This window comes from Oncorhynchus mykiss, chromosome 9 (genome assembly GCF_013265735.2).
Source record: "Oncorhynchus mykiss isolate Arlee chromosome 9, USDA_OmykA_1.1, whole genome shotgun sequence".
Classification (NCBI taxonomy): Eukaryota; Metazoa; Chordata; class Actinopteri; order Salmoniformes; family Salmonidae; genus Oncorhynchus; species Oncorhynchus mykiss.
Window position 1 is genome coordinate 18444488 of NC_048573.1, and position 17019 is coordinate 18461506.

Here is a 17019-nt window from a genome sequence, read left to right on the forward strand (position 1 = left end):
GTGTGTCTCCCAGGTGGCTTGTGGCAAACTTTAAACAACACTTTTTATGGATATCTTTAAGAAATGGCTTTCTTCTTGCAACTCTTCCATAAAGGCCAGATTTGTGCAATATACGACTGATTGTTGTCCTATGGACAGAGTCTCCCACCTCAGCTGTAGATCTCTGCAATTCATCCAGAGTGATCATGGGCCTCTTGGCTGCATCTCTGATCAGTCTTCTCCTTGTATGAGCTGAAAGTTTAGAGGGACGGCCAGGTCTTGGTAGATTTGCAGTGGTCTGATACTCCTTCCATTTCAATATTATTGCTTGCACAGTGCTCCTTGGGATGTTTAAAGCTTGGGAAATATTTTTGTATCCAAATCCGGCTTTAAACTTCTTCACAACAGTATCTCGGACCTGCCTGGTGTGTTCCTTGTTCTTCATGATGCTCTCTGCGCTTTTGACGGACCTCTGAGACTATCACAGTGCAGGTGCATTTATACGGAGACTTGATTACACACAGGTGGATTGTATTTATCATCATTAGTCATTTAGGTCAACATTGGATCATTCAGAGATCCTCACTGAACTTCTGGAGAGAGTTTGCTGCACTGAAAGTAAAGGGGCTGAATAATTATGCACGCCCAATTTTTCAGTTTTTGATTTGTTAAAAAAGTTTGAAATATCCAATAAATGTCGTTCCACTTCATGATTGTGTCCCACTTGTTGTTGATTCTTCACAAAAAAATACAGTTTTATATCTTTATGTTTGAAGCCTGAAATGTGGCAAAAGGTCGCAAAGATCAAGGGGGCCGAATAATTTCGCAAGGCACTGTATATATACACACACAGTGAGGGAAAAAGGTATTTGATCCCCTGTCAAATACTTATTTCCCTCATTAAAATGCAAATAAATTTATAAACATTTTGACCAGTGTTTTTCTGGATTTTGTTGTTGTTATTCTGTCTCTCACTGTTCAAATAAACCTACCATTAAAATTATAGACTGATAATTTCTTTGTCAGTGGGCAAACGTACAAAATCAGCAGGGGATCAAATACTTTTTTCCCTCACTGTAAATAAAGAAAGTACTCCATTGTGGCACATGTACAGTACATTCAGAAAGTATTCAGACCTCTTGACTTATTCTACATTTTGTTACGTTACCTTATTCTAAAATGGATTAAATCATGTCCCCCTCATCAATCTACACACACTACCCAATGAGAAAGCAAAAACAGGTTTTTAGATTTTTTTTTTTAGCAAATTTATTAAATATAAAAAACAGAAATACCCTTTGCTATGAGACTCGAAATTGAGCTCAGGTGCTGTTTCCATTAGAGGCATGGCCGATTCATTTGTGCCGATTTCAAGTTTCCATAACAATCGGTATTCTGCCTTTTTGGACGCGGATTATGGCCGATTACATTGCAGTCCACGAGGAAACTGCGTGGCAGGATGACCATGAGTGCAGCGTCAAAAGGACCTTGTGGCTGCAAGGAGCCAAGCTAAGTTGCTAGCTAGCATTAAACTTATCTTATAAAAAAACAATCAATCTTCGCATAATCACTAGTTAACTACACATGGTTGATGATATTACTAGGTTTAGCTTGTCCTGCGTTGCATATAATCAATGCGGTGCCTGTTAATTTATCATCGAATCACAGCCTAATTCAACTTTGTCAAACAGGTGATGATTTAACAAAAGCGCATTTGTGAAAAAAGCACAATCGTTGCACAAATGTACCTAACCATAAACATCAATGCCTTCCTTAAGATCAATACACAGAAGTATATATTTTTAAACCTGCATATTTAGTTCAAATAAATGCATGTTAGCAGGCAATATTAACTAGGGAAATTGTCACTTCTCTTGCGTTCAGTGCAGGCAGAGTGAGGGTATATGCAACAGTTTGGGCCACCTGGCTCGTTGCGAACTGTGTTTCTTCCTAACAAAAGACCGTAATTCATTTGCCAGAATTTTACATAATTATGACATAACATTGAAGGTTGTGCAATGTAACGGCAATATTTAGACTTAGGGTTGCCACCCGTTCGACAAAATACGTAAAGGTTCTGTATTTCACTGACAGAATAAACATGTGACCATATTAATGACCAATGGTCAAATCCGGAAAGGTATATGAAATACAAATGGTATAGAGAGAAATAGTAGATGCGTCATCATTCCTATAATAACTACAACCTAAAACTTCTACACTGGGAATATTGAACCACAAGCTTTCATATGTTCTCGTGTTCTGAGTAAGGTACTTAAACGTTAGTTTTTTTACATGGCACATATTGCACTTTTACTTTCTTCTCCAACATTGTGTTTTTGCATTATTTAAACCAAATTGAACAAGTTTCATTATTTATTTAAGACTAAATAGATTGTATTTATGTATTATATTATATTAAGTTAAAATAAAAGGGTTTATTGTTCATTCAGAATTGTTGTAATTGTCATTAGTACGAATATATAAAAATGGTCAGATTAATCGGTATCTGCTTTTTTTGGTCCTTACCACTCTGCGCTTTGGTCCTCACCTTCTTCAACAGACGATCGTTACAGAGCTAGAGAGGAAACCGTTTACCACTCTGCGATTTGGTCCATACCTTCTTCAACAGACTATTGTTACAGAACTAGAGAGGATACCAATCATGAAAATGTTAGCTTAGTCTTTGATCTGTTTGTACTATATAGCCTACTCCTATGTATAGCCAATCCAATTGCTATGGTAACATGTCATGACAACTTTCATACATTAGTAGTTTGCAAGGCTGCATAAACAGATATGTGACCAGGCTATAGCATTTCTAGGACCTGCACCACCAGCTTGGTGTGTACAGCAGCCACCACACAGCATCAAAATAGAAGAGTTAAGGGGGGGAATCAGTTCAGCTGCTTCTCTGCCAGTCCATGTTCACCTGTTTGTGTGCGTGTCTCTTACACGTTGTCCTAGTAATCAAAAGCATCTTCCGCCAAGAAGTCTATGACCTCATGGTACTCCTCATCCTGCAGGCCTTCCTCTGCGATGACCTTCTAGCACATAAGAAAGGGGATCATGAATGGAAGGGAATTGTGTAGCTACAAGTTATCAACTTGTTGGCAAGCTGACAAAGTTAAATTTGATGAAGTTTTCACTCTCACATTTGAGATAACTACAATACTATGATCATGTCTGCCTGTAGCAAGGTCGAACCAGCTATACCTGCAGCCTGAACTTTCCCAAGTCATATGATCTATCATAATGGCTATACATTAGTTATTGTATTGAACAGCCAGAAGGTTAACTAATTTTTAGGATTAATATCACAGATAAGCATATACCTAATGAGATATCTAGCTAGCCAATAACAGGCTGGACACATTACATTTTTAACAACACTTTTTTCTGATAACTAGCTCATTGCATACGCTGTGGAGCCAGTTTGATATTACCACATGTCCCAGCTGCTTGCCGTAGTTTTGAAGTAATCACCCAAAAAACAGGCCTTATTAGGGCATTTTTCACCCTGCCAGCTCCTATAAGTTCTATTGAGCACTGTGGCACCAACTCGCCTTCCAAATGTTCTGTTCCCAGTTTATTGTTGTCAGGACGTTGGCCTCTTTGGGTATAGCAAGCACATCCCCCTCTCCCTGCCTCCCCCTTTCCTCCTTAAACTAGGTTGCTGTGGTCAAAGAGACGTCGTAAATTCCTGAGAATCTCCTCATGGACACACAGTATAGAGAGAGTAGATTTGAATTGAGAACAAAGGAAATCCTTCCACCTCACAGAACTTAAGGTACGAACAAATTTCATGTTCCGGAGAAAGTATAAAAGATTGGTGAAGAATCCAGCTACGAACTGGTCCATTTGTCACAACTTGGGGAAGCTCATGGGAGACGGTGTGGCCACATTACCATAATGCTGTTTATATAATAGCCTCAGATATGAGGTTTACATCTAATTGTTGTATAAGATGTATGAGTGAGTATGTTACTGTTTGTAAAATTGTGTAATATGATTTTGGACTGTTTAATGAAGGAAAATACAATTTCCTTTTGATTTGAACTAAATCAGAGGACCGCCCCTGAGCCCAGTTAGGGTCAGACATCCTGGGACAGCCCTTTCTTCGGCTCTTCCGAATCAAACCCCCACTCGGGTTTTCGATCAGCAGACCGAGGTTACCTCAATTACGAGATGGCTAAAGGTTGCAGACTATTTTTTTCTCCATTAAGAGGACAAAGGTTGTAGACCATTGCTGAATCTTTTAACCATACCACATGGTTAAACTCTTAGACTATCAATACCAACAGAATAAGAACAAGTCTTTGATATTAATTACTAGTCTGCAGCTAGGAATTCGGTATCATTGAACGCAAAGAACGACAACCGCCGAAACATCCATTCTATAACGAATGTCACTCTGAACAATCCCCTCTAACCACAACCGAGAGAAAGAGGAAGAGAGACGGACAATTCTACAAAATAAATTAACTTTTCACCAGCGATCAAGACGACACACTGAGCGTAAATATATTTATTGATTGAAATTGTTCCCGAATGAGTGAGCGTTCATGTGCAAAGGATTAGCATTTCAATTGTTATAATTATCACTCTGTGGTGACTTCTTAGTCAACCCCCACTTCCCCTTTTGTCTAACAAGCCGCCATGCCGGTTTAGCCCACTAGGGAACATTCTCCTATCATTTCATGTAACCACATTTACCTTGTTTAATTGTTTGTTTGTGCATTTCTGTGAATTACTTAGTTCGTAAAAAATAAATTATTTAAGACAATTGATGTATGGATGACTCATAGTGAAGACTGGGTTCGTGCAGATAACCAACAATTTACGACGTTTGGAATGAGACTAACGAGGTAAAGTAAATAATTCATTAATTTGAAGACTAATTGATCAGATAAAACATCTGAAAAGTTATTTTAGGAAATGATAACTTTGTAATCTGAATATTTTTTTTTGGTGCCCCGACTTCCTAGTAATTATGGTTACATGATTAATCAGTCTAATCGCGTAATAACTAATTACAGAGAATCTTTGATAAAAAACTATCAGTCTTCAGTTAATGAGAGTAAAGACACGACCTTGTTCTACATTACAATGCCTGCTTTGCTATTGTTGGCAATGAGACCTGCCCACGTTGCTGGTAGTTTAAATCTAAACAACAGCAAAACATTACTCATGGAACTCTGAGGTCATCCCATTGTTTACTATAGGGGAATATAGGTATGTCTGTCTATTTCGCCAAATATCTCACAATGTGTATATTTGTATTTTTTCAAGTTGGACACCATTTTAATCATGAAGATCTCCTTATTTTTCAGTTTCGTCCTAAGAACAGATTGTAGTGGTCAAATAAAAAGGGATACATTTTTGGAGCCATTCGGGCAAAAATGAATTCTAAGAGTCACTCCAGTCAAAACAGGCTCTGTAAACGTTTGATTCCATTCATTTGCTAAGGGCTCGCGCTAGTGGCTAGTGTTCCAACTTAGCCAGCGTTCTGTAGCCATTATCAGCCTTGGTTGAATTTTGACTCGTTCTATTGTCCAGCCTACTACTACTAATAATAATAATAATAGTTACCCTCTTCTGGCTGGCAGGCTAGTAGCTACAAAGTAGTCATCAAAGAAAACACAAACATAAAAAAGACAAGAAACCATCTTGGTCAGTTTTGGAGGAGTGACTGACTGCAGCTTGAACAACAGTCAACAGGCTAGCTACCATTAGTTAGCTCATGCTTTGCTAGCTATACATTATAGTGGCCTATAAACACGACATTGCTAAAGTAGGCAAGTAATTAGTAGGAAACAACCTTGCCATTATGTCGTCAAATTTACTTTAGTGGGATGGAAATTGACAAAGCTAGAAAAGTTTGTAAAATAAATGCTAGCAAGCAATGCTAACATTACTGTTGCTGGCTAAAATCTGGTCCTGTCCATCAATCTTAGCTAGCTAGCTAAAGTTATACTCCATCTAAAGTCAATCTGGCAACGTCACGGTGATGACAAAAGTTTCCTATTAATGATTTGCCTACTTAAAAATGTAATTGTTTTTCCAGGTCACTATAATGCCCTTTAGACTAAATATTTATCAGCACATCGCGGCTGAGAGAATGCCATGAATTGCATGTCCTTTATTTATAATAGAAAAATAACTATCCAGACACTTACTTCATGAATGGTTTCTGCTGCTGCCAATTTCAAGATCCATGCGATGCTTAATAGAGCTGCTGGGAAATCCACATTTGTACCTACCTTGCCTGATTTGCAATGTAGTCTGATGCAAAGTGTGCAGGAGGTTCGACTGAACTTCTCTGACAGTTGGTTATGAAAATAAATTGAAGCCAAATTGTACGAAGTGATTATTCTGATGGAATACTGCACAATCTCTCTTGCTTTTGGGCAGGACCAGCCACAAAACTAGGAGGGAATATGTAAATAAATGTTTCACGTTAATCAGTCTATTATAATCCGATGGGTGACGTTATGCGACGGGCCAAAATTACATTCCAAACAACAGGCTGAAATTCCAGGCGTTTTTTTTTCAAACAGCTCTTACACAAACATTTCCACAATTTCAGAGTGTTATTTCTACCTCATAGTATGGAAATATCATAAACAAGACATTAAAAACATGTTTTTAACTGCACTACCCCTTTAACCATGCTTCAACTAGAGCTTCCCCCTAGCTCCATAGGGTACAATTGGAATGCAGTATCTAATTGAATCGAACTTATGCAGAGAATATGTCTGTACTTTTAATGGGAGTTGGAGAGCACTGGAGATCCCATCACTCCCATCCATCTCTTCATACGTTAAGTGAAATTGCATGACATGTATTACATTACATTGAGTGTGTGCAGAGACGAGTGTCAGGTTATCCCCAATTAAAATTATATTTTAACACAAAGAGGAATTATAAGATAGGAATGATGTTTTCCAAACATGATCATTTCCAATTTACTGTAGGCATGTATATCTGAAGTTGTTCTCAAGGGGCAAAATACAAATGAACAGATATAGCATAGAGACAGTAAATTGATTGATGTAAAGTGTCATGTGGCAGCGTGTCTAGTCCAAATAGTCCACAGAAATAAAAATGATTGTCTATTTGGATGGAATGCACGGCTATAGAGAGGTAGCCAGGATAACTGGAGTGGCCAAACCAGGGTTCCTAAGGGGGAAAAAAACAAATGAAAAGATTCAGCGTAGACTCTGTGAATTTAAAAACACACATAGATTTAAATGAAGTTGACAAGTGTTATGTGCATTCAATTCAATAAGCAATTATTTAGTGACAATTGTTATGCTTTTTAAAAAAAAAATTTTTTTACAACCTGTGTGTGTGTGTTCATGTGTGATCTATCTTTCAGGAGCCCATAGATAGCATAGTGATGAATGAGCAGTGATGAGATGTGTGGAGACAGAGCCTGGCTGCAGACCAATCAGACCACAGTCCTCATCAAACCTCCTTCTATCTGATTAAACCCTATGTATCAGAGCAAAGGTTACACGGAACATTACCAGGATAGAAATGGGGAAATTAGGTGAGTATGGAGAGGCAGAGGGTGTATGTGGGTGCATTTCTCCAGGTGTGCGTGCATCCATTTGTGTGTATGTGCGCGCGTGTGCTTGCCTGAATGCCTGCATGTGCACGACAGTGAGAAAGAGAGAGTGTCAGTTTTTATACAGTACCAGTCAAAAGTTTGAACACACCTACTCATTCCAGGGTTTTTCATAATTTGTTTACTATTTTTACATTGTAGAATAATAGTGAAGACATCAAAACTATGAAATAACACCTATGGAATCATGCGATAACCAAAAAAGTGTTAAACAAATCAAAATATATTTTGTATTTGAGATTCTTCAAAGTAGCCAACCTTTGCCTTGATGACAGCTTTGCACACTCTTGGCATTCTCTCAACCGGGTTCATGAGGTGGAATGCATTTCAATTAACATGTGTTCCATGTTTAAAGTTAATTTGTGGAATTTCTTTCCTTCTTAATGCGCTTGAGCCAATCAGTTGTGTTGGGACATGGTAGGGTTGGTATACAGATGTCACGTTCTGACCCTAGTTCCTTTGTTATGTCTTTGTTTTAGTTTAGTCAGGGCGTGAGTTGGGGTGGGTTGTCTATCTTCTTTTTTCTATGTTGTGGTTTTGTGGTTGGCCTGGTATGGTTCTCAATCAGAGGCAGGTGTCGTTCGTTGTCTCTGATTGAGAATCATTCTTAGCTAGCCTTTTCCCACCTGTGTTTGGTGGGTGATTGTTTTCTGTTTAGGTTGTTTCCCTGACAGAACTGTGCACTTTCGTTTTCTCCGATTGTCATTTTGATTGAGTGTTTTTTTTGTGAACATTAAATATGAACAATTTCCACGCTGCGCTTTGGTCTCATTCCAACGACGATCGTTACAACAGAAGATGGTCTTTTACCAAATAGGGCTAAGTCCATATTATGGCAAGAACATCTCAAATAAGCAAAGAGAAACGACAGTCACCATTACTTTAAGACATGAAGGTCAGTCAATGCGGAACATTTCAAGAACTTTAAAAGTTTCTTCAATTGCAGATACAGAAACCATCAAGTGCTATGAAACTGGCTCTCATGAGGGCCGCCACAGGAAAGAAAGACCCAGAGTTACCTGTACTGCGGAGGATAAGTTCATTAGAGTTACCAGACTCAGAAAATAAAGCCCAAATAAATGCTTCACAGTGCTCAAGTAACAGAGACTATTCAATCAGTCCGTCATGGACACCAATATTAAGAAGAGATTTTTGGTTCCAACGGCCGTGTCTTTGTGAGACACAGAGTAGGTGAATGGATGTTCTCTGCATGTGTGGTTCCCACTGTGATGCATGGAGGAGCAGGTGTGATGGTGCTTTGCTGGTGACACTGTCATCTGATGTATACAGAATTCAAGGCACACTTAACCAGCATGGCTACAACAGCATTCTGTAGTGATATGCCATCCCATCTGGTTTGGGCTTAGTGGGACTATAATTTGTTTTTCAACAGGACAATGACCCACACACCTCCAGGCTGTGTAAGGGCTATTTGACCAAGAAGGAGAGTGATGGAGTGCTGCATCAGATGACCTGGCCTTCACAATCACCCCACCTCAACCCAATTGATATGGTTTGGGATGAGTTGGACCGCAGAGTGAAGGAAAAGCCACCAACAAGTGCTCAGCATATGTGGGAACTCCTTCAAGACTTTTGGAAAATCATTCCAGGTAAAGCTGGTTGAGAGAATGCCAAGAGTGTGCAAAGCCTTCATCAAGGCAAAGGGTGGCTACTTTGAAGAATCTCAAATCTAAAATATATATTTGATTTGTTTAACACTTTTTAAAACTTGTGTTTAGCACTTTATTGGTTACTACATTATTCCATATGTGTTATTTCATAGTTTTGATGTCTTCACTATTATTCTACATAAAGTGTACATAAAAATACATAAAAATAAAGTGAATGAGTAGATTTGTCCAAGCTTTTTACTGGTACTGGTACTGGTACTGGTATACACAATGGGGCAAAAAAAAAATATTTAGTCAGCCACCAATTGTGCAAGTTCTCCCACTTAAAAAGATGAGATGCCTGTAATTTTCATCATAGGTACACTTCAACTATGACAGACAAAATTAGATTTAAAAAAATCCAGAAAATCACATTGTATGATTTTTACTGAATTTATTTGCAAATTATGGTGGAAAATAAGTATTTGGTCACCTACAAACAAGCAAGATTTCTGGCTCTCACAGACCTTCTTTAAGAGGCTCCTCTGTCCTCCTACCTGTATTAATGGCACCTGTTTGAACTTGTTATCAGTATAAAAGACACCTGTCCACAACCTCAAACAGTCACACTCCAAACTCCACTATGGCCAAGACCAAAGAGCTGTCAAAGGACACCAGAAACAAAATTGTAGACCTGTACCAGGCTGGGAAGACTGAATCTGCAATAGGTAAGCAGCTTGGTTTGAAGAAATCAACTGTGGGAGCAATTATTAGGAAATTAAAGACATACTAGACCACTGAGAATCTCCCTCGATCTGGGGCTCCACGCAAGATCTCACCCCGTGGGGTCAAAATGATCACAAGAACGGTGAGCAAAAATCCCAGAACCACACGAGGGGACCTAGTGAATGACCTGCAGAGAGCTGGGACCAAAGTAACAAAGCCTACCATCAGTAACACACTACGCCGCCAGGGACTCAAATCCTGCAGTGCCAGACGTGTCCCCCTGCTTAAGCCAGTACATGTCCAGGCCCGTCTGAAGTCTGCTAGAGAGCATTGCGATGATCCAGAAGAAGATTGGGAGAATGTCATATGGTCAGATTAAACCAAAATATAACTTTTTGGTAAAAACTCAACTTGTTGTGTTTGGAGGACAAAGAATTCTGAGTTGCATCCAAAGAACACCATACCTACTGTGAAGCATGGGGGTCGAAACATCATGCTTTGGGGCTGTTTTTCTGCAAAGGGACCAGGACGACTGATCCGTGTAAAGGAAAGAATGAATGGGGCCATGTATCGTGAGATTTTGAGTGAAAACCTCCTTCCATCAGCAAGGGCATTGAAGATGGAACATGGCAGGGTCTTTCAGCATGACAATGATCCCAAACACACCGCCCGGGCAACGAAGGAGTGGCTTCGTAAGAAGCATTTCAAGGTCCTGGAGTGGCCTAGCCAGTCTCCAGATCTTAACCCCATAGAAAATCTTTGGAGGGAGTTGAAAGTCCGTGTTGCCCAGCAACAGGCCCAAAACATCACTGCTCTAGAGGAGATCTGCATGAAGGAATGGGCCAAAATACCAGCAACAGTGTGTGAAAACCTTGTGAAGACTTACAGAAAACATTTGACCTCTGTCATTGCCAACAAAGGGTATATAACAAAGTATTGAGATAAACTTTTGTTATTGACCAAACACTTATTTTCCACCATAATTTGCAAATAAATTCATTAAAAATCCTACAATGTGATTTTCTGGAATTTTTTTTCTCATTTTGTCTGTCATAGTTGAAGTGTAGATGAGGAATCTCTCATCTTTTTAAGTGGGAGAACTTGCACAATTAGTGGCTGACTAAATCATTTTTTTGCCCCACTGTATATACACTGCTCAAAAAAATAAAGGGAACACTAAAATAACACATCCTAGATCTGAATGAATGAAATATTCTTATAAAATCCTTTTTTCTTTACATAGTTGAATGTGCTGACACCAAAATCACACAAATTATCAATGGAAATCAAATGTATCAACCCATGGAGGTCTGGATTTGGAGTCACACTCAAAATTAGTGGAAAACCACACTACAGGCTGATCCAACTTTGATGTAATGTCCTTAAAACAAGTCAAAATGAGGCTCAGTAGTGTGTGTGGCCTCCACGTGCCTGTATGACCTCCCTACAACGCCTGGGCATGCTCCTGATGAGGTGGCTGATGGTATCCTGAGGGACGTGGCATTGGTTGGATGGAGCGAGACACGATGTCCCAGATGTGCTCAATTGGATTCAGGTCTGGGGAACGGGTGGGCCAGTCCATAGCATCAATGCCTTCCTCTTGCAGGAAGGTGCTGACACACTCCAGCCACATGAGGTCTAGGCATTGTCTTGCATTAGGAGGAACCCAGGGCCAACCACACCAGAATATGGTCTCACAAGGGGTCTGAGGATCTCATCTCGGTACCTAATGGCAGTCAGGCTACCTCTGGCGAGCACATGGAGGGCTGTGCGGCCCCCCAAAGAAATGCCACCCCACACCATGACTGCCCCACCGCCAAATCGGTCATGCTGGAGGATGTTGCAGGCAGCAGAATGTTCTCCACGGCATCTCCAGACTCTGTCACGTCTGTCACGTGCTCAGTGTGAACCTGCTTTCATCTGTGAAGAGCACAGGGCGCCAGTGGCGAATTTGCCAATCTTGGTGTTCTCTGGCAAATGCCAAACGTCCTGCACTGTGTTGGGCTGTAAGCACAACCCCCACCTGTGGATGTCGGGCCCTCATGCCACCCTCATGGAGTCTGTTTCTGACCGTTTGAGCAGACACATGCACATTTGTGGCCTGCTGGAGGTCATTTTGCAGGGCTCTGGCAGTGCTCCTCCTGCTCCTCCTTGCACAAGGGCGGAGGTAGCGGTCCTGCTGCTGGGTTGTTGCACTCCTACGGCCTCCTCCACGTTTAGTGATGTACTGGCCTGTCTCCTGGTAGCGCCTCCATGCTCTGGACACTACGCTGACAGACACAGCAAACCTTATTGCCACGACTCGCATTGATGTGCCATCCTGGATGAGCTGCACTACCTGAGCCACTTGTGTAGGTTGCAGACTTCGTCTCATGCTACCACTAGAGTGAAAGCACCGCCAGCATTCAAAAGTGAACAAAACATCAGCCAGGAAGCATAGGAACTGAGAAGTGGTCTGTGGTCACCACCTGCAGAACCACTCCTTTATTTGGGGTATCTTGCTATTTGCCTATAATTTCCACCTGTTGTCTATTCCATTTGCACAACAGCATGTGAAATTTATTGTCAATCAGTGTTGCTTCCTAAGTGGACAGTTTGATTTCACAGAAGTGTGATTGACTTGGAGTTACATTGTGTTGTTTAAGTGTTCCCTTTATTTTTTTGAGCAGTGTATATATATTCACCCGTCTGGCTGCCTGGCTGACTTATTGTTTATTAGGTTCAGCCATCTAGTACCGAGTCGGAGCCCCCTTTGCCTCCAGAACAGTCTGAATTCTTCAGGGCATGGATTCTACAAGGTGTGAATTCAAAGGATGCTCAATTGGTATCCCGACCTCAAAAGGGACCTAATCTGGGCCAGAAAAACATCCCGCACATTATTAAACCACCACCAGACAGGATGAGGCCATAAGGCTTACGCCAAATTCTGACTCTACCAGGCTATATTTTTCAATTTTTGGTGATTGCGCGCCCACGGGAGCCGCTTCTTCTTGTTTTTAGCTGATAGGAGTGGAACCCAGTGTGTTCGTCTGCTGCAGTAACCCATCCGTGATGAGGATTGACGAGTTGTGCGTTCCGAGATGCCGCTCTGCACAACACTGTTGGACTCCGTCGTTATTTGTCTGTTTGTGGCCTACCTGTTAGCTTGCACGATTATTGTCATTCTCCTTTGACCTCTCTCATTACTGAGCACTTTTCACCCACAGGACTGCCAGCTGAATGGATGTTTTCTGTTTGTCGCACCATTCTCGGTAACCCCTAGACACAGTCGTGTGTGAAAATCCCAGGAGGCCGGCCGTGTCTGAGATACTGGAATCGGCACCACGCTCAGTCTCTTAGGTCACTAAATGATCCCATTCTAACGTTCAATCAAACAGTAACTGAATGTCTCGATGCCTGTCTGTCTGCTTTATATAGCAAGCCACAGCCACATGACTCACTGTCTGTAGGAGCGAACCATTTTCGCGAACGAGGTGTACCTTGTACCTAATAAACTGTCCAGTGAGCGTATATTCACCCATCTAGCTGCCTTATTGCCTTCATTGTGAGTGTGTGTATATATATTCACCCACCTGGCTGCCTTCATATGTTAACCCCCACTTGCTCTCAATTATCCTGCTGTATCTGTTTGAATACTATACACAGCATGCCAGTTAAGTCTGGCTCTGGCAGTGTTGTCTGTACATAGAAGCTACAAGAGACTGTAGGCCCAATTTACAGTCTGTGTGTTTCTCCTCCTTTACCCTCTCCACAACCTGCACCGCTTTGCAGAAGACAACAGCAAAACCAACAACAACTTACTGGGCTGGAGCGGCAGACACTACAGCTGTGTGAATAGAGCTATCTGTTAGCAACAGAAGAGTCTGTGTTGTTTTTGGAGAGAACAGGGTGAAAACCCTCCCCAGTGTAGCAAGCTATCCGCCCTCTTTTTCTCCCCTTCCATCTATAGCATTTGAGCCAAGAGGCTTTATCAATGAGCTCTTAGCTGTATATCAGAGGTCTGCCATTACATCCAACTCAAGCTACTCAAGATTGCTGATGACACCACCCTGGTCTCCGACGGCGACAAGTCCAAGTACCAGGTAGAAGTTGACCGCCTGGTGACCTGGTGCAGTCCCCAGGACCACACAAAGAGTATTCCTGTTTGGACCATAGGAAGAGTATTCCTGTTTGGACCCCAGGAAGATTATTCCTGTTTGGACCCCAGGAAGAGTATTCCTGTTTGGACCCCAGGAAGAGTATTCCTGTTTGGACCCCAGGAAGATTATTCCTGTTTGAACCCCAGGAAGATTATTCCTGTTTGGACCATAGGAAGAGTATTCCTGTTTGGACCATAGGAAGAGTATTCCTGTTTGGACCATAGGAAGAGTATTCCTGTTTGGACCCCAGGAAGATTATTCCTGTTTGGACCCCAGGAAGATTATTCCTGTTTGGACCCCAGGAAGAGTATTCCTGTTTGAACCATAGGAAGAGTATTCCTGTTTGGACCATAGGAAGAGTATTCCTGTTTGGACCCCAGGAAGATTATTCCTGTTTGGACCCCAGGAAGATTATTCCTGTTTGGACCCCAGGAAGAGTATTACTGTTTGGACCCCAGGAAGATTATTCCTGTTTGGACCCCAGGAAGATTATTCATGTTTGGACCCCAGGAAGAGTATTCCTGTTTGGACCCCAGGAAGATTATTCCTGTTTGGACCCCAGGAAGATTATTCCTGTTTGGACCCCAGGAAGATTATTCCTGTTTGGACCCCAGGAAGATTATTCCTGTTTGGACCCCAGGAAGATTATTCCTGTTTGGACCCCAGGAAGATTATTCCTGTTTGGACCCCAGGAAGATTATTCCTGTTTGGACCCCAGGAAGATTATTCCTGTTTGGACCCCAGGAAGAGTATTCCTGTTTGGACCCCAGAAAGAGTATTCCTGTTTGGACCCCAGGAAGAGTAAGTAGCTGCTGCCTTGGCAGATAGATCGTGGCTTCTATCAGTGTAATTATCTGCATGTCCAATCCCACATACATTTTTTTTTAAATATATTATTTTAAATATGAAATATTACAATATTTTCCTTCATTATTATTTTCCCCTAACCCTACCATGCCTCCCCTAATTGGAGTAAACTAATTAAATATATGTTCCTTTATTACTTCCCCCTAACCCCCTCCCCTAATTTGTGTGAACTAATGGACAACAATACTTAGGCTTCTACTTCCAGCTTATTCATACTAAATCAATTTCACAGACAGTATATTTCACATTAGCCATCTTTCGTGTGTTTTTAGTCCCAGCCTTCAGCTAGCCTCATTCAGTTTTGATTTCTAGGTGCCATGTATTTTTCTACTGTGATGTTTCACAAAAGTCCTGAACATTTCTATTCTCATAGTTTCTACAGATTGTAAAGATAAACACCTTTGCTAAGAGTATTATTATATTATCGATTGGTTGACTATGACTTTTCAAATCACCCAGCAGTGGTATTTGCAGAGTTAGCTCCAAGTAAATGTTGCAATTCTTCAGCAACTCCTGAACCTGCGACCAAAAAGAAGCTACGTACGGACCGTACCAAAACAAGTGATCTAATGACTGTCTCTTTGCAGCAAAATCTGCAGAGCTGGGATGGTTGTATGCCCCATATATATATATATATATAAAAAATTAGGTTTCAAGAATTTTGTATCATCATTTAAATTGAAAAACTCTACGTTTTGAATCCGGCGTCGTTTTGTATATCAACCATGTGCCATGGGGATCTTCATAAACACTAAAGGTTTTAACAACCTGGCAGGCAACAGAGGACGTACTATGTGCGGCATCTGAGGAGATTCAAACTCTACGACAATTCTGGTTCCGCTCTACACGTCCATCATCGAGTCCATTCTCACTTCTTCAGTCTGGTTTGGATCTGTGTCTGCCCGCTGCAAGGGCAACCTGCAGCGCTTTGCCCAGTCTGCCTCCAGGACAAGGAAGATCATCGCTACCCTGTCAACCCACCCCATATTTCAAAGACTCCGCCCTAGCAGGCGGTTTTGATCAATCACCACCAAAACCGCCAGCCACCTGAACACTTTCGTCCCCCATGCTGTGGCCCTCATTACCTGGCCATCGGGCTCATAGGGATAAAGTGACTTGGCATCGGGCTGATTACTGCACCTTGTCATCAATGACCTCAAATACTAATGTGCACTATACTGCATTTGCATGTAAAACCTCTGCACAACACTGTATATATTGATCACGGCAGCATCCCTCCCTTATATAGATATATCCCCTCTGTAAATTCTGTATTCCCACTGTAATCAGCTCCAGATACAGCTCCTATACTCCAGAGTTGTACGTTTTATGTTCTGATATTGTATATTCTGTTTGGATATTGTCTATTGCTGGCACCTTCTCACCAAGGCAAATTCTGGGTATGTGTAATTGTGCTTGGTGAATAAAGGGGATTCTGAGGGCTGTGTGTGGTTTGTGGGGGGGGGGGGGGGGGGGGGGGCAGAACTACGAATGAACCTTGTGACACATACACACACACTCAATGGCAAGGTTGTGCGAGTAGCTAGCTGTTATTTTACAGGACACGTGATAGAATGACAGGCTGGAACGAGTGCATAAGAAGAAAAGAGGGGGAAGAGGAAGAGAAGGGGTGATGGCTGGGGTAACCGAAAAGCAACGGGGCTTTTAGTTGGGATGGAGGAAAAGAATGAGGGGGGAAAGGGTGGCGGTGGAAAAGAAGGACAACAGTGTGTGTGTGTGTGTGTGTGTGGTGTTCTGGAGCAGTATACCGTGAGACACTCTGTGGGTCTTTGCTTCCCCTTCACTTCATTTCTGTAATTGAACCATCTTTAAATAGAGGAGGAGAAAAAAACAACGTCTGCCTTCTCCAAATGCTATTTATAAAGCCGGGAGAGAGGAGGAAGACGGGGGAAAGAACAAGGGAGCGTGGAACGACACGAGTGCTACGAAGAGCTGAAGAGACGGGGTAGAGAAAGAGAGAGCAGAGCGACAGCAATAAAAACATATGAAAAGAGTGGAAGAAACGGGAACGCTCCGAGCCCTAAAAGGAGGAGAGGGAGGGGGT

General features: G+C 41.6%; 1 protein-coding gene across 4 annotated transcripts in view; it reads right to left on the bottom strand.

Moving 5' to 3' along the window:
• LOC110531661 (neuroligin-2) overlaps positions 1 to 17019 on the bottom strand; it is a 275217-nt gene that overhangs the window by 113482 nt on the left and 144716 nt on the right. The gene's annotated exons all lie outside the window — the stretch shown is intronic.